The 24,723-nt window shown below is 47.6% G+C and overlaps 1 long non-coding RNA gene across 1 annotated transcript in view; it reads right to left on the bottom strand.

The window, feature by feature from the left end:
* LOC139250297 (uncharacterized) overlaps positions 1-24,723 on the bottom strand; it is a 293,445-nt gene that overhangs the window by 265,056 nt on the left and 3,666 nt on the right. Inside the window, exons 2-3 of the long non-coding RNA XR_011591287.1 lie at positions 15,425-15,499; positions 4,083-4,232 (exon numbers count right to left, since the gene is read on the bottom strand). This is a non-coding gene — a long non-coding RNA (uncharacterized lncRNA). The remainder of the gene's footprint in view (positions 1-4,082; positions 4,233-15,424; positions 15,500-24,723) is intronic.

Here is a 24,723-nt window from a genome sequence, read left to right as displayed (position 1 = left end):
TGTGCTGCTATTTCATCCTTAATAATTGATTCCAACATTTTCCCCACGACTGATGTCAGGCTAACCGGTCTATAATTACCCATTTTCTCTCGCCCTCCATTTTTAAAAAGTGGTGTTACATTAGCTACCCTCCAGTCCACAGGAACTTATTCAGAGTTGATAGACTGTTGGAAAATGATTACCAATGCATCCACTATTTCTAGGGCCACTTCCTTAAGTACTCTGGGATGCAGACTATCTGGCCCCGGGGATTTATCGGCCTTCAATCCCATCAATTTCCCTAACACAATTTCCCACCTAATAAGGATATCCTTCAGTTCCTCCTCTCACTTGACCCTCGGTCCCCTAGTACTTTTGGAAGGTTATTTGTATCTTCCTTCGTGAAGACTGAACCAAAGAATTTGTTCAATTGGTCTGCCATTTGTTTGTTCCCCATTATAAATTCACCTGAATCCGACTGCAAGGGAGCTACGTTTGTCTTCACTAATCTTTTTCACTTCACATATTTATAGAAGCTTTTGCAGTCAGTTTTTATGTTCCCGGCAAGCTTCTTCTCATACTCTATTTTCTCCCTCTTAATTAAACCCTTTGTCCTCCTCTGCTAAATTCTAAATTTCTCCCAGTCCTCAGGTTTGCTGCTTTTTCTGGCCAATTTATATGCCTCTTCCTTGGATTTAACACTATCCTTAATTTCCCTTGTTAGCCAGGGTTGAGCCACCTTCCCCATTTTATTCTTACTCCAGACAGGGATGTACAATTGCTGAAGTTCATCCATGTGATCTTTAAATGTTTGCCATTGCATATCCACTGTCAACCCTTTAAATATCATTTGCAAGTCTACTCTAGCCAATTCATGCTTCAAACCATCGAAGTTACCTTTCCTTAAGTTCAGGACCCTGGTTGTAAGTTCAGCAAGAGTGAGTTCTCTCGGAGAAGTGGGCAGCACTCCCACCTGAGTCGGAAGGCTAGAACATAACAAGAAATAGGAGCAGGAGCATGCCATACGGCCCCTCGAGCCTGCTCCGCCATTTAATATGATCATGGCTGATCCAATCATGGACTCAGGTCCACTTACCTGCCCGCTCTCCATAACCCTTTATTCCCTTATCGGTTGAGAAACTGTCTCTGTTTTAAATTTATTCAATGTCCCAGCTTCCACAGCTCTCTGAGGCAGCGATTTCCACAAATTTACAACCCTCTGAGAAAAGAAATTCCTCCTCATCTCAGTTTTAAATTGACGGCCCCTTATTCTAAGATTATGCCCCCTAGTTCTAGTCTCACCTATTAGTGGAAACATCCTCTCTGTATCCACATTGTCAAGCCCCCTCATAATCTTATACGTTTCGATAAGATCACCTCTCATTCTTCTGAATTCCAATGAGTAGAGACCCAAACTACCCAACCTTTCGTCATAAGTTAACTCCCTCATCTCTGGAATCAACCTAGTGAACCTTCTCTGAACTACCTCCAAAGCAAGTATATCCTTTCTTAAATATGGAAACCAAAATTTTACGCAATATTCTAGATGTGGCCTCACCAATACCCTGCATAACTGTAGCAAGACTTCCCTGCTTTTATACTCCATCCCCTTTGCAATAAAGGCTAAAATTCCATTGGCCTTCCTGATCACTTGCTGTATCTGCATACTAACCTTTTGTGTTTCATGCACCAAGACCCCCAGGTCTCGCTGTACTGCAGCACTTTGTAATTTTTCTCCATTTAAATAATAACTTGCTCTTCGATTTTTTCTGCCAACGTGCATAACCTTACACTTTATACTCCATCTGCCAAATCTTTGCCCACTCACTTAGCCTGTCTATGTCCTTTTGCAAGTTTTTTGTCCCTCCTCACACGTTGCTTTTCCTCCCATCTTTGTATCATCAGCAAACTTGGCTACGTTACACTCGGTCCCTTCATCCAAGTCGTTAATGTAGATTGTAAATAGTTAGGTTCCAGCACTAATCCCCACAGCACCCCACTAGTTATTGATTGCCAACTCGAGAATGAACCATTTATCCCGACTCTGTGTTCTCTGTTAGTTAGCCAATCACTTTGTTCACAGTAATTGTAGCAGCACTTGTGTGCTGAGAGATTTGCATCGTATTGTCACTTGTGGCAATGAATGCCTGGGTTATCGCTATGGCCTTGGTCAAGGTTGGTGTCTCTACAGTCAAAAATTTGAGAAGTATGGTTTTGTGGACAATGCCAAGTACGAAAAAGTCTCGGAGTATGTGCTCCAAATGTCCTTCAAATTTGCAATGCACTTAGCTCGGCGACATAACTTGCCATTTCCTGGCCTTCAGACCTTTTGTAGGTGTAGAACCGGTACCTCGCCATCAGAACGCCTTCCATCAGGTTAAAATGCTCTCGGACCAGTGTGCACAAATCGTCGTACAATTTCTCCGTGGGTTTCGCTGGAGTGAGCAGATTCTTCATGAGGCTATACGTTGGTGCCCCACAGACGGTGAGGAGGATTGCCCTTCATTTGGCAGTGCTCTCTTTCCCATCCAGCTCGTTAGCCACGAAGTATTGGTCGAGTCGCTCCACAAAAGTTTCCCAATCATCTCCCTCCGAAAATTTCTTCAGGATGCCCACTGTTCTCTGCATCTTTGGATTTGTTATCTGTATCTCGTTGCCAGTTATTGTGTATGGAGAAAGAGTCAGACTGAACACTGTGAGCTCAAAGTAAAGTGTAACCTTAGTCTTTTATTGCAGGTCTCCAGAGTGCCTCTCCAACCTGTGAAACCTCCTTAAATACCTGTCCTCCCAAGGGATTATGCAATCCCTTGGGACTCCCGGGGATGAGCCCTCTGGTGGCTGTACAGAGTAAATACAAGTCCACATATATAACAACTTCCCTTTCATAAATCCATGCTGACTCTGCCTGACTGAATTCTGCTTTTTTAAATGTTCTGCTACTGCTTCTTTAATAATGGAATCCAACATTTTCCCAACCACAGATGTCAGGCTAACTAGTCTATAGTTTCCTGCTTTTTTTCTGCCTCCTTTTTTAAATAGGGGTGTTACAATTGCAGTTTTTCAATCTGCTGGGACCTCCCTAGAATCCAAGGAATTTTGGTAAATTACAACCAATGCATCCACTAATCCACTAATCAGACCCTAGGATGCAAGCCATCAGGTCCAGGGGATTTCTACACCTTTAGTCCCATTATTTAATGAGTACCACCTCATTAGTGATTGTGATTGTGTTCCTCCTCCATTATAGCCCCTTGACTATCCACTGTTGGGATATATTGCACTGTTGGGTTGTGGGTTCAAGTCCCACTCCAGAGACTTGAGCTCATAAATCCACTGCAGTGCTGAGGGAGTGCTGCAGTGTCGGAAGTGCCGTCTTTCGGGGGAGACATTAATCCGAGGTCCCGTCTGCTCTCGCAGATGGATGTAAAAGATCCCTTGGCACTATTTCGTAGAAGAGTTCGAAGAAGAAGGGTTATCGCCCGTGTCCTGGGCCGATATTTATTCCTCAATCAACATTTGCCTCAATTTCAAAATTCTCATCCTTGTTTACAAATTCCTCCATAGCCTCGCCTCTCCCTATCTCTGTAATCTCCTCCAATGCCACAACCCCCCCCCCCCTCGAGAATGTCTGTGCTCCTCATATTCTGCCCTCTTGAGCATCCCTGATTATAATCGTTCAACCATCAGTGGCCGTGCCTTCAGCTGCCTCGGCCCTAAGCTCTGGAATTTCTCCCTAAACCTCTCTGCTTCTCTTTCCTCCTTTGAGATGCTCCTTAAAACCTACCTCTTTGGCCAAGTTTTTGGTCATCTGCCCCATCTTACGTGGCTCGGTGTCACATTTTTGTCTTACAACACTCCTGTGAAGTGCCTTGGGACATTTTACTACATTAAAGGCGCTATATAGATACAAGTTGTTGTTGTAAAACAGACTATCTGGTCTTTATCACATAGCTGTTTGTGGGAGCTTGCAATTGGCTGCCGCCTTTCCTACATTACAACAGTGACTACACACCAGGCTGTAAAGCGTTTTGGGACGTCCTGAGGTTGTGAAAGGCACTATAGAAATGCAAGTCATTCTTACGTTGTTATATTTATTTACTTACCAATCACATTCCCAGGTGCAGTGGCGGAACCAGTACTGGTTCAGTCTCCGACAGTCTATAGCGTGAGAGAGCGTCAGACTGTGAGCTTACGCTGCACCATGAAGAAAGACAACGTCAGGCAAGTGGATGTTCACTGGTCCCAACAGCTCCCTGGTACACACAAGGAGATGATACTTCATTACACAAATAATACATTAAAAAAGTAGCGGGGTTTTGCTGACCATTTTCAGTCTTCCAGGGATGTCACCAGTATTAGCTTCATTCTGACCATCACAGGCGTGCAGCACAGAAACACCGCTGCCTATATCTGCAGTGTGTGGAGCCGTATCGATGGAGCAGGAACCCAGCTGAATGTCATCGGTATGTAAATGTTAGCTATCACTCGCAGGTTCACAGGAACAGACCGCACTGGTGTTAATTCCTGGATTCTTTTATTCAATCTGGTTCAGTAAAATTACTGAGTCGAATACCTCTTGTGCTTTGAACAAAGCAGTCTTTATTACCGGCCAGTAAGACCTATCAGACAGAAGATATACTCTCTGGATAGAGCGTACACACTCCCTACGGATAGGTGAAGTTACATCGTAAAGCGTTAACAGTTATACAGTTTTGAAATCAGATAACAAAATACAAATGGATTGACAGTCTAACTCAGACACTCATTAGTCAATCTATATGAGATGTTCTTCTTGAAAGCTCAAGTATTGCCTCCAAATGTTTCAATCTAATGGTGTGACTATTTACTGAGACCTTGCAATTCTGCAGATGTATTTCATGTTACAATTATATATTATTGGCAGGATTAGTGACTTGAAACCTTGAGACAGATTGTTAGCTATGCTGATGTTGCACTATTTGCAATCTGACATTCTCCCAGCTATTCTTCCATGGCTTATACATTTTCATATATCCCGTTTACTTTACTATCCTTAATTCCATATATTCCGTTCAGATATCCACACTGGGACCTGTATCCGACCCACAGCAGGGCAGGGGGAAAGGATGGATTGTCCAAGATGGGAAGGGTTTTATTTTCACAAAGAAGTTGTTGGTTTAATAGAACAATAATGTTGTGTATGAATAAAGAGTCTGACCAGATACTGAGAGCTCAAAGTAAAGTGTGACCGTAGTCTTTTATTACAGGCCTCCAGAGTGCCTCCCCAGCCTGTGAGGCCTCCTTAAGTACAGCTGCTCCCAAGGGCTTGTGGGATCCCTTGGGACTCCAGGGGATGGGCCCTCTAATAATTAAACAAGGTATTTACAGGTTTACATATATAACATAAGAAATTAAAATTCCAAAGACAGCTCCTGCCTGAATTCAAAAGCGACCCAACTGAAATGGTGTGTGTGTTAATGTGGCATTTAAATAGGAGCCAGCAGTGGCTCCAAATGTGAATCATGTGTTCATCACAAGGGGAAATGCCAGGGTTGGGCTGTCCTGAGTATCTGCTAATGAGGCCAGCAGTTGGCACGTTAACGTTGACTTTAGCAACTCTGCAGTGGGGAAGGACAAGGCAGCCATGGTTCCCACACTAAATGACTAACCCATGGTCCCTGCCGGAAAGTGTGTGTGTGTGTGGACACTGGCAGAGGACCAGGATCAGGCTTGGCGACAAGGCCTATAGAGTCAAGAGCCTGACAACACCCAGTGTCTGGGATTAGGTGAATAATGGGGAGAGGTTCTGGAAAGTGCGGCGCTCGGGATCAGAACTGAAAATGAAGCAAGGCAGCTCCTGCGCAGGTTTCCCGGGAGTCGGGTAATCCGGCAGTGAAAGGGAGGCGGGAGCGGCCCAATCCACAAGGTAAGTGCATGTTCCAGCACTGCTTCTGGGGCAAGAGGGGCAGGACTGCACCCCCCGCCATCACCTACATCGATTGTAGCCTCTCCCCCCCCCCCTCCCCCGCCCAATGGTGGCCTCTCTCTTTCTGCCCCCCGCCCGATCATGGCCTCCCTCTCTCTCTTTCACTCTCCCCCCCCCCCACCCAATCGTGGCCTCTCTCTCTCTCTCTTATCCCCCCATCGATCGCGGCCTCTCTCTCTCTCCCCCACCCAATCGTGGCTTCTCTCACTTCCCCACCACTGCCCGATCATGGCCTCTCTCTCTCCCCCACTCGTGGCCTCTCTCTCTCTCTCTCACACCGCCCAATCATGGCCCCTCTCTCTCTCTCTCTCTCTCTCTCTCCCCACCCGCCCAATCGTGGCCTCTCTCTCTCTCTCTCTCACACGCCCGCCCGATCATGGCCTCTCTCTCCCCCACCCGTCCAATCGTGGTCTCTCTCTCACTCTCTCTCCCCCTGTTATGAATGAATAAAGAGTCTGACTGGATACTGTGAACTCAAAGTAAAGTGTGACCTTAGACTTTTATTGCAAGTGTCCAGAGTGCCTCTCCAGCCTGGGAGGCCTCCTTAAGTACCTGTGCTCCCAAGGGATTGTGGGATCCCTTGAGACTCCAGAGGATGAGCCATATGGTGGCTGTACAAGGTATATACAAGGTTACATATATAACAACACTCCCCACAAAGTCAACAGTGTAACTATTTACAAGGTGAGTCGATCTGGGGGCCTTCTTGCCGTGATTGATCGTCTCGGTACAAATGACGCTGGTATAGGTGAATTATCTGTTGGGCCGTCACTGGGCTACTGTGCAGCTGGCCTTGCTGAGCTGCCTAGTATGGTGAGTCCTGCTGGGCTGCTGCGGATGATGGGTTCTGCTGCGTGGCCAACCGCGGTGTCGGTTGGCACTGGTGTGTATGTTGTGGGGGGGGTCAAAGAAAGTAGGGTACAAAGTGGGTTGCTCAGTGAATCTGAGTTTGATTTGGTCCAAGTGTTTCCAGTGAATGAGTCCATTTGAAAGTTTGACCCGAAACACCCTGCTCTCTTTGGCCACAACAGTGCCAGGAATCTACTTGGGACCTTGTCCATAATTTAATACAAATGTAGGATCATTGATTTCAATTTCGCGTGACACATTTGAGCTATCATAATATGTGCTTTGTTGAACAGGAAGAGAGCAGGCAGCTTCATGTAAATCAGGGTGAACTAACAAGAGCCTTGTCTTAAGTGCCCTTTTCATGAGCAGTTCAGCAGGTGGAATCCCAGTGAGCGAGTGGGGTCTCGGGCGGTAGCTAAGCAGGACTCAGGATAGGCGAGTCTGCAGTGAGCCTTCAGTTACCCTCTTCAAGCCCTGATTGATAGTTTGCACTGCTCTTTCTGCCTGACCATTGGATGCTGATTTGAACGGGGCAGATGTGACATGTTTGATCCCGTTGCGGGTCATGAATTCTTTGAATTCGGCACTGGTAAAACATGGCCCATTGTCGCTCACACGGACATTGGGTAGTCCGTGCGTGGCAAACATGGCCCGCAGGCTTTCAGTGGTGGCAGCGGATGTGCTTGCCAACATTATCTCACATTCAATCCATTTGGAGAACGCATCTGCAACCACAATAAACATTTTACCCAAGAACGGGCCTGCATAGTTGACATAGATCCTAGACCACGGTTTGGAGGGCTAAGACCATAAACTTAGTGACGCCTCCCTGGGTGCATTGTTCAACTGCAAGCATGTGTTACATCTGTGCATGCAGGACTCTAAGTCCGCATCGATAGCGGGCCACCACACGTGGGATCTGGATATCACTTTCATCATTGCGATGCCTGGGTGGATGCTGTGGAGGTCACTAATGAAGGTATCTCTGCCCTTCTTGGGGACCACTACTCGATTGCCCCACAGAAGGCAGCCTGCCTGTATAGACATTTCATATTTGTGCTACTGGTACAGCTTTATCTGTTCCTGCATTTCCACTGGGATACTGGACCAGCTCCCGTGCAGCACACAGTTTTTAACTAAGGCAAGTTTAACTAGGGTTCCTGGCTTGTCCAAGTTCTAATCTGTTGGGCTGTGACAGGTGATTGCTCACTCTCAAATGCTTCCATTACCATGACTAAATCTGCGGGTTGTGCCATTTCCACCCCCGTGGTGGGCAATGGCAGCCTACTGAGAGCATGGGCAGAGTTTTCTGTGCCTGGTCTGTGGCGGATGGCATCTGTTATAAATGAAGAGACCTTTGTGTGTGTTAATGCAGGTGAGGCCCTTCGATGATTCCTCCAGCTCCTGCGTCATGTAGGCCAAGGTCAAGTCCAGATTCGTGAACATCTTTCCTCCCACCTGCGTGGCAAAAAGCCGTCGGACTTTGGTAGTGGGTATTGATTCTGCAGGGAGAAACGATTGATAGTTACTTTGTAATCACCACAGATTCTGACTGTGCCATCTCACTTGAGGATTGGAACGATCGGACTGGCCCACTCATTGAATTCGATCAGCGATATGATGCTGCTGGCCTAGCTCGATCTCTACCCTTTTTCTCATCATGTACGGTACTGCTCTTCCCTTGTAATGGATGGGTCACACCCCTGGAATTAGATGGATCTGCATTTCTGCTCCTTGGAACTTCCCGATGCTTGGTTTGAACAGTGAAGGGAACTTGTTTAAGACCTGGGCACACGAAGTGTCGTCAGCGGGCAAGAGCACGCGGACGTCGTCCCAGTTCCAGCGTATCTTTCCCAGCCAGCTCCTGCCAAGCAGCGTGGGACCATCGCCCGGTACCACCCAGAGTAGTAGCTTGTGCACCGCTCCATCGTAGGAGACTTTTACAGTAACACTGCCGACTATGGGAATCATTTCCTTTGTGTAAGGTCTCAGTTTTGTGAGGATTGGAGTCAAGACTGGCCTTGAGGCCTTGCTGCACCATAATTTATCAAAAGTGTTTTTGCTCATAATGGGCTGGCTCGCACCCGTGTCCAGCTCCATTGACACCGGGAGTTCATTTAGTTCAACCTTCAGCATTATCGGGGGACACTTTGTGCTAAATGTGTTCACCCCATATACCTCTGCCTCCTCAGTCTGAGGCTCTGGTTCGTGATGATCTGCCGTGGATCTGTTCATCCTCTGCTACATGGTGGTTTGCAGGATTAACAGGATTTGCAACTCGCCTGCACATACATTGGAGGTGTCCCATTGTTCCACAGCCCTTGCAAACGTACCCTTTGAAGCAGCATGAATGGAAATGATGCAGCGCCAACAAGGTGTTAATGGCCTTACATTCATCACCCTTGATGGTGGACTCTGAGACATCTGCGGACGTGCAGCTGCAGGCGTGTGGAGCCTGCCCTGTACGTTGCGATGTGAAAACAACATCACTTTGTTCACAGTACTTGTAGCAGCTCTTGTGTGCTGAGAGATTTGCTCAGTATTGTCACTGGTGGCAATGAACGCCGGGGCTATTGCTATGGCCTTACTCAAGGTTGGGGTCTACACAGTCAAAAGTTTGTGAAGTATCATTTCATGGCCAATGCCAAGTACGAAAAAGTCTCTGAGCATGTGCTCCAAATGTCCTTCAAATTCGCAATGTCCTGCAAGGGCGTCTTAGCTCAGCGATATAACTCACCACTTCCTGCCTTCAGAACTTTTGTAGGTGTAGAACCGGTACCTTGCCATCAAAACGCTTTCCTTTGGGTTCAGATGCTCCCAGCCAAGTGTGCATAAATCATTGTACGATTTCTCTCTGGGTTTCGCTGGAGCAAGCAGATTTTTCATGAGGCCATATGTTGGTGCCCCGCAGACGGTGAGGAGAATTGCCCTTCGTTTGGCAGTGTTCGCTTATCCTTCCAGCTCGTTGGCCACGAAGTATTGGTCGAGTCGCTCCTGGAAGACTTCCCAATCATTTCCCTCCAAAAATTTCTCCAGGATTGCCACTGTTCTCTGCATCGTTGGGTTTGTCATCTGTATCTCGTCGCCAGTTGTTATGTATGAATAAAGAGTCTGACTGGATACTGTGAGCTAAAAGTAAAGTGTGACTTTTGTCTTTTATTGCAGGTCTCCAGAGTGCCTCTCCAGCCTGGGAGGCCTCCTTAAGTACCTGTGCTCCCAAGGGATTGTGGGATCCCTTGGGACTCCAGGGGATGAGCCCTCTGGTGGCGGTACAATATATATACAAGGTTACAAATATAACACCCCACACCCACCCAATCATGGCCTCTCTCTCTCTCTCTCTCTCTCTCCCCGCCGCCCGCCCAGTCATGGCCGCTCTCTCCCCCACCCGCCCAATCGTAGCCTCTCTCTCTCTCTCTCTCACTCTCTCCTGCCCGACCAATCGTGCCCTCTCTCCCCGTCCACCCACCCAATCTTGGTCTCTCTCTCTCTCTCCCCCCCACCCGCCCAATCATGGCCTCCCTCTCTCTCCCCCAGCCGCCCAATCGTGGCCTCCCTCTCTCTCCCGCAGCTGCCCAATCATAGCCTCCCTCTCTCTTCCCCCACCCACCCAATCATGGCCTCTCTCTCCCCCACCCGCCCATTCATGGCCTCCCTCTCTCCCCCACCTGCCCAATCATGACCTCTCTCTCCCCCACCCACACAATCGTGGCCTCTCTCTCTCCCCCATCCACATAATCGTGGCTTCCCTCTCTCTCTCCACCACTATCAATCTCCGATTACATCCTTCCTTCCTGAGGGAGTGCTGCACTATCAGAGGGGCAGTACTGAGGGAGCGCTATACTGTCGGAGGGGCAGTACTGAGGGAGTGCTGCACTGTCGGAGGGACAGTACTGAGGGAGCGCTGCACTGTCGGAGGGGCAGCACTGTGTGAGCGCCGCACTGTCGGAGGGGCAGCACTGAGGGAGCGCCGCATTATCGGAGGGGCAGTATTGAGGGAATGCTGCACTGTCGGAGGGGCAGTACCGAGGGAGCACCGCACTGTCAGAGGGGCAATACCGAGGGAGCGCTGCAGTCGGAGGGCCAGTTCTGAGGGAGTACGGCACTGTCGGGGGAGCAGCTAAGGGAGAAAGGCACTGTCCGAGGGGCAGTACTGAGGGGCGCTGCATTGTTGGAAGGGCAGTACTGTGGGAGCGCTACACTGTCGGAGGGGCAGTAGTGAGGGAGCGCTGCACTGTTGGGAGGGCAGTACTGAGGGAGTATGGCACTGTTGGAGGGGCAGTACTGAGGGAGCACTGTACTGTTGGAAGGGCAGCACTGAGGGAGTGCTACACTGTCGGATGGGCAGTACTGAGAGAGTGCTGCATGGTCGGAGGTGCAGTACTGAGGGAGCGCTGCACTGTCGGAGGGGCAATACTGAGGGAGTATGGCACTGTCAGAGGGGCAGTACTGAGCGAGTGCTGCAATGTCGGAGGGGCAGTACTGAGGGAGTATGGCACTGTTGGAGGGGCAGTACTGAAGGAGTGCTGCACTGTCGGAGGTGCCGTCTTTCAGATGAACATTAAACTGAGGCCCCGCCTGCCATCTCAGGCCGACTTAATAGAACCTACGGCCACTCCTTATTCCTACATTCCTTGTCCATTTTTCTTTCCATTCTGTTTCCTTATCTTGTTCTTTCATTGCCCGCCCCCCCACATGATGTGAATTTAAATCCTACACCACAGCACTGGTTCCTCTTCCAGCGAGGAAGAGGATTGTAAATTCAATGCGCCAATTGATAGGCCACAAATGTTACCTGCCAAATGTCAACCCAAGCCTAGATGTAGTCCAGGGTCTGCTGTGGAAATCACAAGTGAACAGCCCCATTTCTGACATTATGATGGAGGGAAATTCATTGATGAAGCAGCTGCAGATGGTTGGGACAAAGGAACGAAGCATAATGTCCCAGGGCTGAAATGATTGTCCTCTGACAACCAAAACATCTTCCTGTGTGTTAGGTATGGCCTCAGCTACAGGCCATTTACCTAATTTTGTTGAGGCTCTTTGGTGCCATACAGATTGGAAAGCTGCCTTGTGTCCATGTTTGCATCAAGGCTGTTATGACATCTGGAGCTGAATGGCTGAAGTGGAAACTCAACGGAAAGAGAGGTGGCTATTAATGAGTAGGTGTCGCTTGATGGCACTACAGATGAATCCTTCTATCACTACTGATTGGAAGGAGACTGTCCAGTACAGTAACCGCTAGGCTAATGGTTATGGGACTAGACTAGCAACCCGTCATGAGTTCAAATCTCCCAATGGTGCCAATAGTTCAATACAAGCTCTGCATTAAAAGGTTTCTCTTCTCATGAATTAGTAATTAACTAACTCTACGAGTTAATTATTGGAATTGATTTTGCTGAACAATGCAATATTGTGCTTTGCATTTAAGCACGAAGGACACCTCCCCATCTGTCGATGGTCTTCAAGCTATTTCTATCTTTCATTTCCCCTTAAAGGAGTAGTTATCCAGTCTCCGGGCCTGGAACGTGTCACAGAGGGTCACACGGCGCGGTTACAGTGCACCATGCGGCACTCCAGAGTGAGTGACACCGAAGTCCACTGGTACCGGCAACTACCGGGGCAAGATATGGAGTGGGTTTTAACACATGAGGCAAGTGGCAGCACACGAGGGAGCCCAGGTTCCACTGACCGTCTCCAGCCTTCCAGAGACACCTCCAATAACAGCTTCATTCTGACAGTCACAAATGTGCAGCCCAGTGACACTGCCGCCTATTACTGTAAAGTGTGGGGAGATATCAGTGGGAGCAGCTCAATGTAACCAGTAAGTACAGTTCACATTGTAATAATATTATATCTGCGTCTGACATCACCTTGTGGATCAGGGCTGGTAAAGGTCCAATATTTGATGGCAAATACCTTATTCTGTTAGTCCAGTCCCTTACATGTCCCTCTCACTTTCACAGATCCTAATGTCCAAATGGATGAAGACCTGAGGATTGTCTGGATCAGTGTGGGGGCTGTGCTGGGACTTACTCTCATTGCTGGAGTTGCTCTTGTCTTCTGTATCAGACAGGCATGGTTCGGGAAACTGCAATCCTGTACGTTTAAATAAATATTTCACGGTAACTACCACATCTGGATCAGCTGCCCATAGTCATTGAAGGGATAAGAACAGAAAATACTGGAAATACTCTGCAGATCAGCAGCAACTGTGCAGCGAGAAACAGAGTTAACGTTTCAGGATGATGACCTTTTGTCAGAACTGGAAGGGGTTAGAGATGGACAGTTTTTAAGCAAGTACACAGCCAGGGAAAGATGGGCATTCATAGGTGCTGTGAGTATTTCCAGCGTTTTCTGTTTTTATTTCAGATTTCCAGCATGCTTAGTATTTTTCTATTGTTTGAGTCATTGAAAGGTGAGAGTATTAGTGAATTCAAGAGGGAGCTGAGTAGATTCTTTTGGTGAAAGAAGTGTTTTGGGCTATGGACGACAGTACAGTTTGGGTTTTTGTGAACTTTGGGACCACCCAATGGACTGCAATGGCCTTTCCCCAACCTCCATGTTTGCGTGTTCCTATCTACACTCGGTGTTGGTGACATTCTGTGATTTCCTTTACAGCCCCGTCTGTCCACACTGCTACTACATTGCCAGCACGCGATTATAAAAATACCTCCCTTCCCGGACGCTCACAAGTGAGTCGAGTTGGTTGGCCCAGTGCCAGCCTTTTGTTAATGTTCTGGAGTATTTAAAGCATTAGGGCCAAGAAATTCGATGACTTTGAATCCATTTTACAGGCATAAAACGGGCGCCAAAATGTCCAGTGTAGTGGTCAAGCAGCACGTGTACATTCCACGTTGGGTGTGCGCCGCCCACCATATTGGTATAGGCATCAAAAGAGGCATCCAAGGCCCACGTCTGAAACAGCCATTAGTCCTTTGCGTTTGCAAATCAGGGGCCGAGTGCCTGGTTGATGCTTCCTTTACCAAACTGGTTTGCCTGAACACAGCTGGCACCAGGCCGGCTGCATTCAAGAAAACCAGGTCTTCCTGCGGCCTAACCAGCGCCCCTCAATGGAGCCGCTGGAGGCCACCAGCAAAAGGGCAAGTTTAAAATAAATGCTTTCATGAATGTGGAGCCGACAGGTGCAGGAGTGCCCACCCACCTACCTGTCCAGATTCCCCCCTCTCCCGGGCACATCCCCTTCTCCCGAGACCTATACCTGATGCAGTAACCACAAATTCAAATACTCTTCAACGCCGTGCTGCCTGGGGAGATCCGAGCAGGTGTCTGCAGCTCGTCGGTTTGGTGTAAATGAGAAGCCCGATATTGGGTGAGCTTTGGGCCTGTCCGTTCCAGCACAGAGATCGTTCTCTAGACTTGAATGTGGAGGCTCAGTCGTTGAGTATGTTCAAGACAGAGATCGATAGATTTTTGGATATTAAGGCAATCGAGGGATATGGGGATAGTGCGGGAAAGTGGAGTCGAGGTCGAAGATCAGCAATGATCTTACTGAATGGCGGAGCAGGCTCGAGGGGTCAAATGGCCAACTCCTGTACCTAATTCTTATGTTCTTATGTTGAACACACAACCTTCTGATTCAGAGATGAGAATGCTACCAACTGAGCCAAGACAGACACCTTAGATTGTTGAGAGACACTAAAGTACCAAATATGCTGTTGCCTAAAGTGACCTATCTGGATTTCTTGCTTTCCTTTTTTCAGTTTTCCCAGAAGCCCAAGGAGTTGAGATCTGCCAACAGAGAAGCATGTACCTCCAGAAAATACCAAACTAGACGCTTCATTTCAGGACAAAGCAAGACTGAACAAGTGCTTGAGAAACACCAGCATTGCCGAGAACTGAAGGATCAGCAACTTCAACCAACACAATGGACTCACCAGCATCAGTCGGCACCAAGAGGTCACCAGCCCCAATCATCACTGAGGTGCTTTTTACCCTTTAAGAATTTAGCACCACCAACCAGCAACAAGACTTTATTGGCACCGACTGGTTCTGAACTCTATGCAAACCAAAGACAGATTAAACCTCATCTCTCCAAGGAGGTAACTATCAGGCCGGTAACATAGGACTCCCTTCATACAGAGAACTCCCAATTCCCACCACTGCATTGGTCCAAATACACAGAACTATTTGTTGGGAACGTGGTCTCAATATACAAGCTCTGCAGATCCTGACCAGAGTAGAGCCCTTACTCTGCATCCTGCATACAACACTTCTGCTGGTTTGAGGTTTTTCATGCCCACATCCCTTTAGACCATAGTGTCAACATCTTACCTTAAAAGGAAGCCCAATGAAGCCCTTATACAGTACACTAGTTGAAACACTGAGTTTTTCCAATTCGAGTCATAGAATAGTTAAAGCGCAGGAGGCCATTCGGCCCATTGAGCCTGTGCTGGCTCTCTGGAAGAGCACTTAAGCTCGTCCCACACAGCCGCCCGTTCCCTGTAGCCCTGCAATTTTTTTTTCCTTCAGGTACTTATCCAATTCCCTTTTGAAAGCCATAACTGAATCTGCCTCCACCCCCCTTTCAGGCAGCGCATTCCATATCCCAACCACTCGCTGCGTAAAAAAGTTTTCCCTCATGTTGCCTTTGGTTCTTTTGCCAATCACCTTAAATCTGTGTCCTCTGATTCTCAGCGCTCCCGTCTGCGTTGCAGCCCTTGGAACAGCGGTAGGTATGAAGACCTGCAAAAAAGGTAAGTTACAGTTTTTATTTTTAAATTATTTTCGATAGCTAAGTGTCTTGTGATTTTTTTAATTCTTTTGCAATTTTTGGGGGTGTTTTCCACCCTCCCTAGGCCCAACTCGTAGCGGTATCGGCCTCGGAGAAAAGTTGCAGCAAATTTGCGATTTGCGCCACGAATCCTTGTGCAACGCCGATTTTTACCCCTGGGCGCATTTTATCCTGAATGTTAGGCCTCGTAGCAGTAGCAGAGTCATAGCGGTATTAAAACAAAATTGAATTTCTAACCCTTAGAGTATTGCGTACAGTTCTGGTCGTCATATAACAAGGAAATAAAGAGGCACTGGAGAGGGTGCAGAGAAGATTTACAAGGATGATACCAGAAATGCAAGGTATACCTATCAAGAATGAATGAACAGATTAGGTCTCTTTTCTCTTGAAAAACTTCGGCTGAGGGGTAGTCTCAGAGGGCTTTAAATTTATGAACGGTTTTGATAGAGTGGATAGAGAATGTTTCCACTTGTGGGTAAGAGCATAACTTGAGGCCATCAATATAAGATAGCCATCAAGAAATCCAATAGGGAATTCAAAAGAAATTTATTTACCGAGAGAATGGTGAGAATGTGGAACTCGCTACCACAGGGAGTGGTTGAAACGAATAGTATCGATGTATTTAAGGGGAGGCCAGACAAGCATATGAGGGAGAAGGGAATAGAGGGCAATATTGATAAATTTAGATGAGGAAGGATGGAAGGAAGCTCGAGTGGAGCATAAACGCTGGCATGCACTGGTTGGGCCAAATGGCCTGTTTCTGTGCCATATATCCGATGTAATCCTATGTCATGTCTTTATGGGGGCAACATCAGTAGCTATCACAACTGCCCTTGGACAGGGTTTATTTTGAACAGGTAGAACACATGCTGTTTTAAATGAAACAAGCAGAATATATGTGCTTTGTAGGTGAAAAAGCAGAATCCATTTTAAAAGCCTCTCTCACTCACCTGACAGACTGGGGCTCAGCTGCAGGCTTATTACACCCTGCATCGGGCACCAAGCTCTACAGCATCTGCTATATTCGCAGTGACGTTCAGGCCCAAGGATCAGGTGCATGTGAGCCACCTCAGGCTTCAGAGGAGTGATGGAGCAGATATTGCCATTCCACCTATGGCCCTCGGAGAAAGCTGCCTGTACCAATCTGTAGCCATGTGGAGAAGTATCACGGCAAATATCAGAGAGAGTTACTCTCCTCATTTCAGAAGCCTGTCTCACAGATTAGATCACACCACCCATTGCAGAGTTCTCCGATGAGACAGACAAGCTACATGGACTCAGTTAATGGATTCAGTCTGATTCCAAACATTTGTTTTAAATTACAGAAATCAAGTGATCTTCAAGCGGATTCCAACTCGACATACATGGTAACTATATCAAATATAGTAATTCAAACTAAGTTAGTGATTGATGCCAATATAGCAATTCATGTCAATATAATGAGTTAAGCCAAATCAAACCAACCCTTCAGAATAAAATGTTAATGGATTGCATCTACCTTTTGTTTCAGAATTTTGATCCAGTCTTAAGTCAGTACAAAAATAACCCCGTCGACAATCAAACCTGGAAAAGCTGTTGGTCCAGATGGTGTTTATCCCGAATTCTTAAAAGCACTGGGACCCAAAGCGAAGAGATGATTGATCTCCTTCTTCTCTGAGGTACTGGCAACCGGTAAAATTCCACTGGTTTGGAGGGAGACTAAATTAATTGCCCTCCTGAAGCAGGGGAAGAACACTTGTGAAGCCTCCAGCTACTGCCCAATCTCCTTCCTCTGTACTAGTTATAAAGTGCTGGAGAGGCTGTCCATCACCGAAGTGACCCTTACCAGTTGTTTACAGAGAATGGAGGCTTACTTCCACCGATGGCAACTTCGGACAAATCAAGAGACTGACACCTCCTCATTCCACCTCAACACCCATCAAGTCTCCTTTTGCAGCACTGAGGTAAACCATGCCCAAAACCCTCCTATTTAGGAGTCAAGCTTGATCGCATTCGGTCAGTAATTACATAAATAAATAAAATCTGGAATAAAAAGCTAATGTCAGTAATGGTCACCATGAAACTCCATGATTGTCGTAAAAACCTAAACTAATGTCCTTTCGGGAAGGAAATCTGCCGCCCTTACCCGGTCTAGCCTATATGTGACTCCAGTCCCACAGCAATATGGTTAACTCTTAACTAGGCTCTAAAAACAGTAATAATAATAAAACCGGACAGACCACCCAGCATCTACCTCAGCACCAGCTTCAGACACGACAAAGGAATACCCAGCCCAGCCAACCCTGCAAAGTCCTTCTCACTAACATCTGGGAACTTGTGCCAAAATTGGGAGAGCTGTCCCACATACTAGTCAAGCAACAACCTGACAGTTATACTCACGGAATCAAATCTATCAGCCAATGTCCCAGGCTCCTCCATCACCACCTCTGGGTATGTCTTGTCCCACCGGCAGGATAGAACCACTTGTGGTGATGGCATAGTGGTATACAGTTGGGAGGGAGTGGCCCTGGGAGTCCTCAACATTGACTAAGGACCTCATGAAGTCTCATGGTTTCAGGTCAAGCATGGGCAAGGAAACCTCCTGCTGATTACCACCGACTGCCCTCCCTCAGCTGATGAATCAGTACTCTTGAATATTGAACACCATTTGGAATAAGCACTGAGAGCAGCAAGGGCAGAGAATGTACTCTGGGTGGGGAACTCCAATGTCCATCACCAAGAATGGCTCGGTAGCACCACTACTGACCAAGCTGCCCCAGTCCTGAAGGATATTAAATTATTATTTAAATGGGGAGAGATTACAAAATGCTGCGGTACAGAGGGATCTGTGGGTCCTTGTACATGAAACACAAAAGGTTATAGCATGCAGGTACAGCAAATAATTAGGAAGGCAAATGGAATGTTGGCCTTTATTGCAAAATGGATGGACTATAACAGTAAGGAAGTCCTGCTACAACTGTACAGGGTGTTGGTAAGACCACGCCTGGAGTACTGCGTACAGATTTGCTCTCCTTATTTAAGAAAGGACATACTTGCATTGTAGGCAGTTCAAAGAAGGTTCACGAGGTTGATTCCTGAGATGAAGGGATTGTCACATGAAGAAAGGTCGAGCAGGTTGGGGAATAATGAGGGAAATAGAATGGACACAGTTGAGGGCCATGTTAACCATGATAGAGGGGCATCCATGGTTGAGGAAAAAGGAAGAAATAAAGGATCCAAAAAATCTCAGATGTAGGAAGCAAAGTGTATTAATGACCAATGGGTGTTTTTGTGACTGGAAGGCTGTTTCCAGTGGAGCACCGCAAGGCTCAGTACTCAGTCCCTTGCTTTTTGTGGTATATGTCAATGATTTGGACTTTAATGTAGGGGGTATGATGATACAAAAATTGGCAGTGTGGTTTGTTATGTATGGAGAAAGAGTCAGGCTGATCACTGTGAGCTCAAAGTAAAGTGTGACCGTAGTCTTTTATTGCAGGTCTCCAGAGTACCTCTCCAACCCGTGAGGCCTCCTTAAATACCTGTGCTCCCAAGGGTTTATGGGATCCCTTGGGACTCCAGGGGATGAGCCCGCTGGTGGCTGTACAGAGTAATTACAAGTTTACAAAAATAACACTCCTTCCCAAAGTCAATAGTGTAACTATTCACGACGTGAGTCGATCTGGGGCCCTTCTTGCCCTGGTTGATCGTCTCGGTGTAAAAGCTGATATTGTTAAATCATTTGTTGGGCCCTCGCAGGGCTGCTGTGCAGCTGGCCTTGCTGAGCTGCCTGATGTGTTGGGTTCTGCATCGTGCTCAACCGTGGTGCCGGTTGCCGCTGGTGTGTATGCTGGGGGGTCAAAAAAGGTAGGGTCCAAGGTGGGTTGCTCTGGATAGTCCGTGAATCTGAGTTTGATTTGGTCCAAGCGTTTCCGGTGAATGAATTCATTTGAAAGTTTGACCCGAAACACTCTACTCCCCTCTTTGGCCACGACAGTTCCGGGAAGCCACTTGGGACCTTGTCCATAATTCAATACAAAAACAGGATCATTGATTTCAATCTCGCATGACACATTTGCCCTATCATGGTATGCACTTTGTTGAAGCCGCCTGCTCTCTACCTGTTCATGTAGATCAGGGTGAACTAATGAGAGCCTTGTCTTAAGTGCTCTTTTCATGAGCAGTTCAGCAGGTAGGATCCCAGTGAGCAAGTGGGATCTCGTGCGGTAGCTAAGCAGGACGCAGGGTAGGCAAGTCTGCAGTTACCCTCTTCAAGCCTTGCTTGATGGTTTGCACTGCTCTCTCTGCCTGACCATTGGATGCTGGTTTAAACGGGGCAGATGTGACATGTTTGATCCCGTTACGGGTCATGAATTCTTTGAACTCAGCACTGGTAAAACATGGGTACCATTGTTGCTCACCAGGACATCGGGTAAGCCGTGAGTGGCAAACATGGCCCGCAGACTTTCAGTGGTGGCAGCAGACATGCTCGCCGATATTATCTCACATTCAATCCACTTGGAATCCGCGTCTACAACCAGAAGGAACATTTTACCCAAGAATGGACCTGCATAGTTGACGTGTACCCTAGACCACAGTTTGGAGGGTCAAGATCATAAACTTAGCGGCGCCTCCCTGGGTACATTGCTTAACTGCGAGCATATATTGAATCTGTGAATGCAGAACTTTAAGTCCGCATCAATACCGGGCCACCACACGTGGGATCTGGCTATCACTTTCATCATTACGATGCCTGGGTGGGTACTGTGGAGGTCAGTGGAGGTCTCTGCCCTTCTTGGGGACCACTACTCGATTGCCCCACAGAAAGCAGTCTGCCTGTATAGACATTTCATCCTTGCGCCTCTGCCATGGCTTAATCATTTCCTGCATTTCCACTGGGACACTGGACCAGCTCCCATGAAGCACACAGCTTTTGACTCGAGATAATAAGGAGTCCTGGCTTGTCTAGGTTTTGATCTGCCGGGCAGTGACAGGTGATTGCTCACTCTCAAATGCTTCCATAACCACGGCTAGATCTGTGGGCTGCGCCATTTCCACCCCCGTGGTGGGAAATGACAGCCTACTGAGAGCATCGGCGCAGTTTCTGTGCCTGGCTTGTGGCGGATGGCGTAGTTGTATGCGGACAACGTGATAGTCCGATGCGTTGGTATTTATCCCTTTACTCTCGGAATACAGGGATGTAAGTGGCTTATGGTCAGTTTCCAATTAGAATTTTAGCCCAAACAGGTATTGATGCATTTTCTTTACCCCATAGACACACGCAACGCTTCTTTTTCAATCATGCTGTCGGCTCTCTCAGCCTTAGACAGACTCCTGGATGCATAAGCAACCGGTTGCAGTTTCCCGAAATCATTGGCTTCTGCAGTACCCAACCGACGCCATATGGCGACGCATCACATGCCAGTACCAAACGCTTACATAGATCATGCAACACAAGCAATTTGTTTGAGCATAACAATTTTCTCGCTTATACAAAAGCATTTTCTTGGCTTTTGCCCCAAACACATTCGTCCCCTTTTCGTAGTAAGACATGCAATGGTTCGAACAGTGTGCTGAGACCCGGTAAGAAGTTACCAAAGTAGTTCAGGAGTCCCAGAAACGACCGCAGCTCCGTCACGTTCTGTAGCTTCGGTGCGTTCTCGATTGCCTCCGTCTTCGCGTTGGTGGGCCTGATGCCGCCTGCCGTGATTCTCCTTCCCAAGAACTCCACTTCAGGCACCAGGAAAATGCACTTCAAGCATTTTAACCTGAGCCCCACGCGGTTGAGTCGACTAAGAACCTCCTCCAGGTTCTACAGATGCTCGTCTGTGTTCCGACCTGTGACCAAGATGTCATCTTGGAAGACCACAGTGTGTGGGACCGACTTCAGTAAGCTTTCCATGTTTCTCTGGAATATCGGCACCGCTGATCGAATTCCAAACGGGCATGTGTTATAAACAAAAAGACCTTTGTGCGTGTTGATGCAGGTGAGGGCCTTCGATGATTCCTCCAGATCCGACGTCAAGTAGGCTGAAATCAGATCCAGCTTCGTGAACGTCTTTCCTCTCGCCAGCATTGCAAAGAGGTCGTCGGCCGTTGGTAGTGGGTATTGGTCCTGCAGGGATCAACGATTGATAGTTACTTTGTAATCGCCAGATTCTGACGGTGCTGTCTCCTTTGAGGACTGGGACGATAGGAGTGGCCCTCTCGTTGAAGTCGATCGGTGAAATGATGCCCTCTCTTTGCAGCTGGTCTAGCTCGATCTCTACCCTTTCTCTCATCATGTACGGTACTGCTCTCGCCTTGTGATGGATGGGTGGAGCCCCCGGAATTAGGTGGATCTGCACTTTTGCTCCTTGGAATTTCCCGATGCCTGGTTTGAACAGCAAAGGAAACTTGTTTAATACCTGGGCACATGAAGTGTCGTCAGCAGGCGATAGCGCTCGGACGTTGTCCAAGTTCCAGCATGTCGTTCCCAGCCAGCTTCTGCTAAGCAGGGTGGGACCATTGCCTGGTAACACCCAGAGTGGTAGCTTGCACACTGCTCCATCATAGGAGACCTTTACGGTAGCACTGCCGATTACAGGAATAAGTTATTTTGTTTAAGTTCTTAGTTTCATGCAAACTTGAGTTAAAACTGGCCATGAGGCCTTGTTGCACCACAATCTTTCGAAAGTCTTTTTGCCCATGATGGACTGGCTCACGCCCGTGTCCAGCTCCATTGACACCGGGAGTTCATTTAGTTCAACATTCAGCATTATCGGGGGACACTTCATGGTAAATGTGTGCACCCCATATACCTCTGAGTCTTCGGTCTGAGACTCTGGTTCGTCGTGATCCTCCGTTGATCCGTCCTCCTCTGCAACATGGTAGTTTGCAAGTTTGACAGGATTTGCAGCTCACCTGCACACTCGTTGGAGGTGTCCCATTGTTCCACAGCCCTTGCAAACGTACTTTTTGAATCGGCATGAATGGAAAAGATGATTACCCCCGCAGTGCCAACAAGGTGTTAATGGCCTTGCATTCATCACCCTCGATGGTGAACTCAGACATCTGTGGACGTGCAGCTGCAGGTGTGTGTGACCTGCCCTGTACATTACGATTCAAAAACAACATTGCTTTGTTTACAGTATTTGTAGCAGCACTTGTGTGCTGAGAGATTTGCGTACTTGTAGCAGCACTTGTGTGCTGAGAGATTTGCTTCGTATTGTCACTGGTGGCAATGAACTCCTGGGCTATCGCTATGGCCTTACTCAAGGTTGGGGTCTCTACAGTCAAAAGTTTGCGAAGTATGGTTTTCGTGGCCAATGCCAAATATGAAAAAGTCTCAGAGCATGTGCTCCAAATGTCCTTCAAATTCGCAATGTCCTGCAAGGCGTCTTAGCTCGGAGACATATTTCGCCACTTCCTGGCCTTCAGACCTTTTGTCGCTGTAGAACCGGTACCTCGCCATCGGAACGTCTTCCTTCGGGTTCAAATGCTCTCGGACCAGTGTGCACAAATCATCGTATGATTTCTCCGTGGGTTTCGCTGGGGTGAGCAGATTCTTCACGTGGTCATACGTTGGTGCCCCAGACGGTGAGGAGGGTTGCCCTTCATTTGGCAGCGTTCTCTTCCCCATCTAGCTCGTTGGCCACGAAGTATTGGTCGAGTCACTCCACAAAAGTTTCCCAATCATCTCCCTCCGAGAATTACTCCAGGATGCCCAGTTCTCTGCATCTTTGGGTTCGCTATCTGTATCTCGTCGCCAGTAGTTATGTATGGAGAAAGAGTCAGATTGAACACTGTGAGCTCAAAGTAAAGTGTGACCTTAGTCTTTTATTGCAAGTCTCCCGAGTGCCTCTCCAACCTGTGAGGCCTCCTTAAATACCTGTGCTCCGAAGGGATTAAGGGATCCCTTGGGACTCCAGGGGATAAGCCCTCTGGTGGCTGTAGAGTAAATACAAGTTTACATATATAACATAGTTGATAATGAAGAAGGAAGTTGTAGACTTCAGGAAGATATCAATAAACTGGTCAGGTGGGCAGAAAAGTGGCAAATGGAATTCATTCCGGAGAAGTGTGAAGTAATGCATTTGAGGATGGCCAACAAGGCAAGGGAATACACAATAAATGGTAGGACACAAGGGTGTAGAGGAACAGAGGGACCTAGGAGTGCATGTCCACAGATCACTGAAGATAGCAGGCCAGGTGGTTAAGAAGGCACACGGAATACTTGCCTTTGTTAGCAGGAAGGCTATGCTTGAACTGTATAAAACACTAGTTAGGCCACAGCTGGAGTACTGCGTGCAGTTCTGGTCACCACATTACAGGAAAGATATGATTGCACTAGAGGCTTCAGAGGAGATTTATGAGGATGTTGCCTGGACTGGAGAATTTTAGCTATGAGAAATGATTGGATAGGCTAGCTTTGTTCTCATTTGGAACAGAGGAGGTCGAGAGGAGACCTCATTGAGGTGTATAACATTTTGAGGGGCCTGGATATAGTGGAGACCAAGGAACTATTTCCCTTGGTTGAGGAGTCAATTACGAGCGGGCATAGTTTTAAGGTGGTTGGTGGAAGGTTCTGAGGGGATTTGAGGGGAGGCTTCTTCACTCAGAGGGTTATGGGGGTCTGGAACTCAATGCCCGAAGGGTGGTGGATACTGTTATGTATGTAACTCTTGGCAACCTGTATCATACCACCAGCAGAGGGCCTACCTGTTCGGAGTCCCAAGGAATCCCAGCATCCCTTGGGAGCACTGTATATAAGCAGGCCTCCCATGCTGTACCGACACTCTGGAGTTTAATTAAAGGAGCTAGGGTCACACTTACTCATTGCATACAGTACTCAATTGTATCACTTTCTTATGAGCGTAACAGATACAGAAACCTTCACCACATTTAAAAGGTGCTTGGATGGGCACTTAAAAGTGCCGTAATCTGCAGGGTTACGGAACTACAGCTGCTAAGTGGGATTAGACTGGATAACCTCTTGTTGGATGGCGCAGATAAGATGGCAAATACTGCAGGGAATCGAATATGGCCAGGGTGATCTCCGGGACAAGTTTCGATTGCCTGGATGGGTCAGAGAAGAATTTTCCCAGATTTGTTTTTCCACAATTGGCCTGGATTTTAAAATCTGGTTTTTGCCTCGCTCAGGAGATCACCTGTCTCCGGTTGGGGTGGGATATAGAATGTTTCGGTGAAAGGGGTGTCG

The sequence above is a fragment of the Pristiophorus japonicus genome, unplaced genomic scaffold (assembly GCF_044704955.1).
Source record: "Pristiophorus japonicus isolate sPriJap1 unplaced genomic scaffold, sPriJap1.hap1 HAP1_SCAFFOLD_367, whole genome shotgun sequence".
Classification (NCBI taxonomy): Eukaryota; Metazoa; Chordata; class Chondrichthyes; family Pristiophoridae; genus Pristiophorus; species Pristiophorus japonicus.
This window is presented reverse-complemented; position numbering and strand designations above follow the sequence as displayed.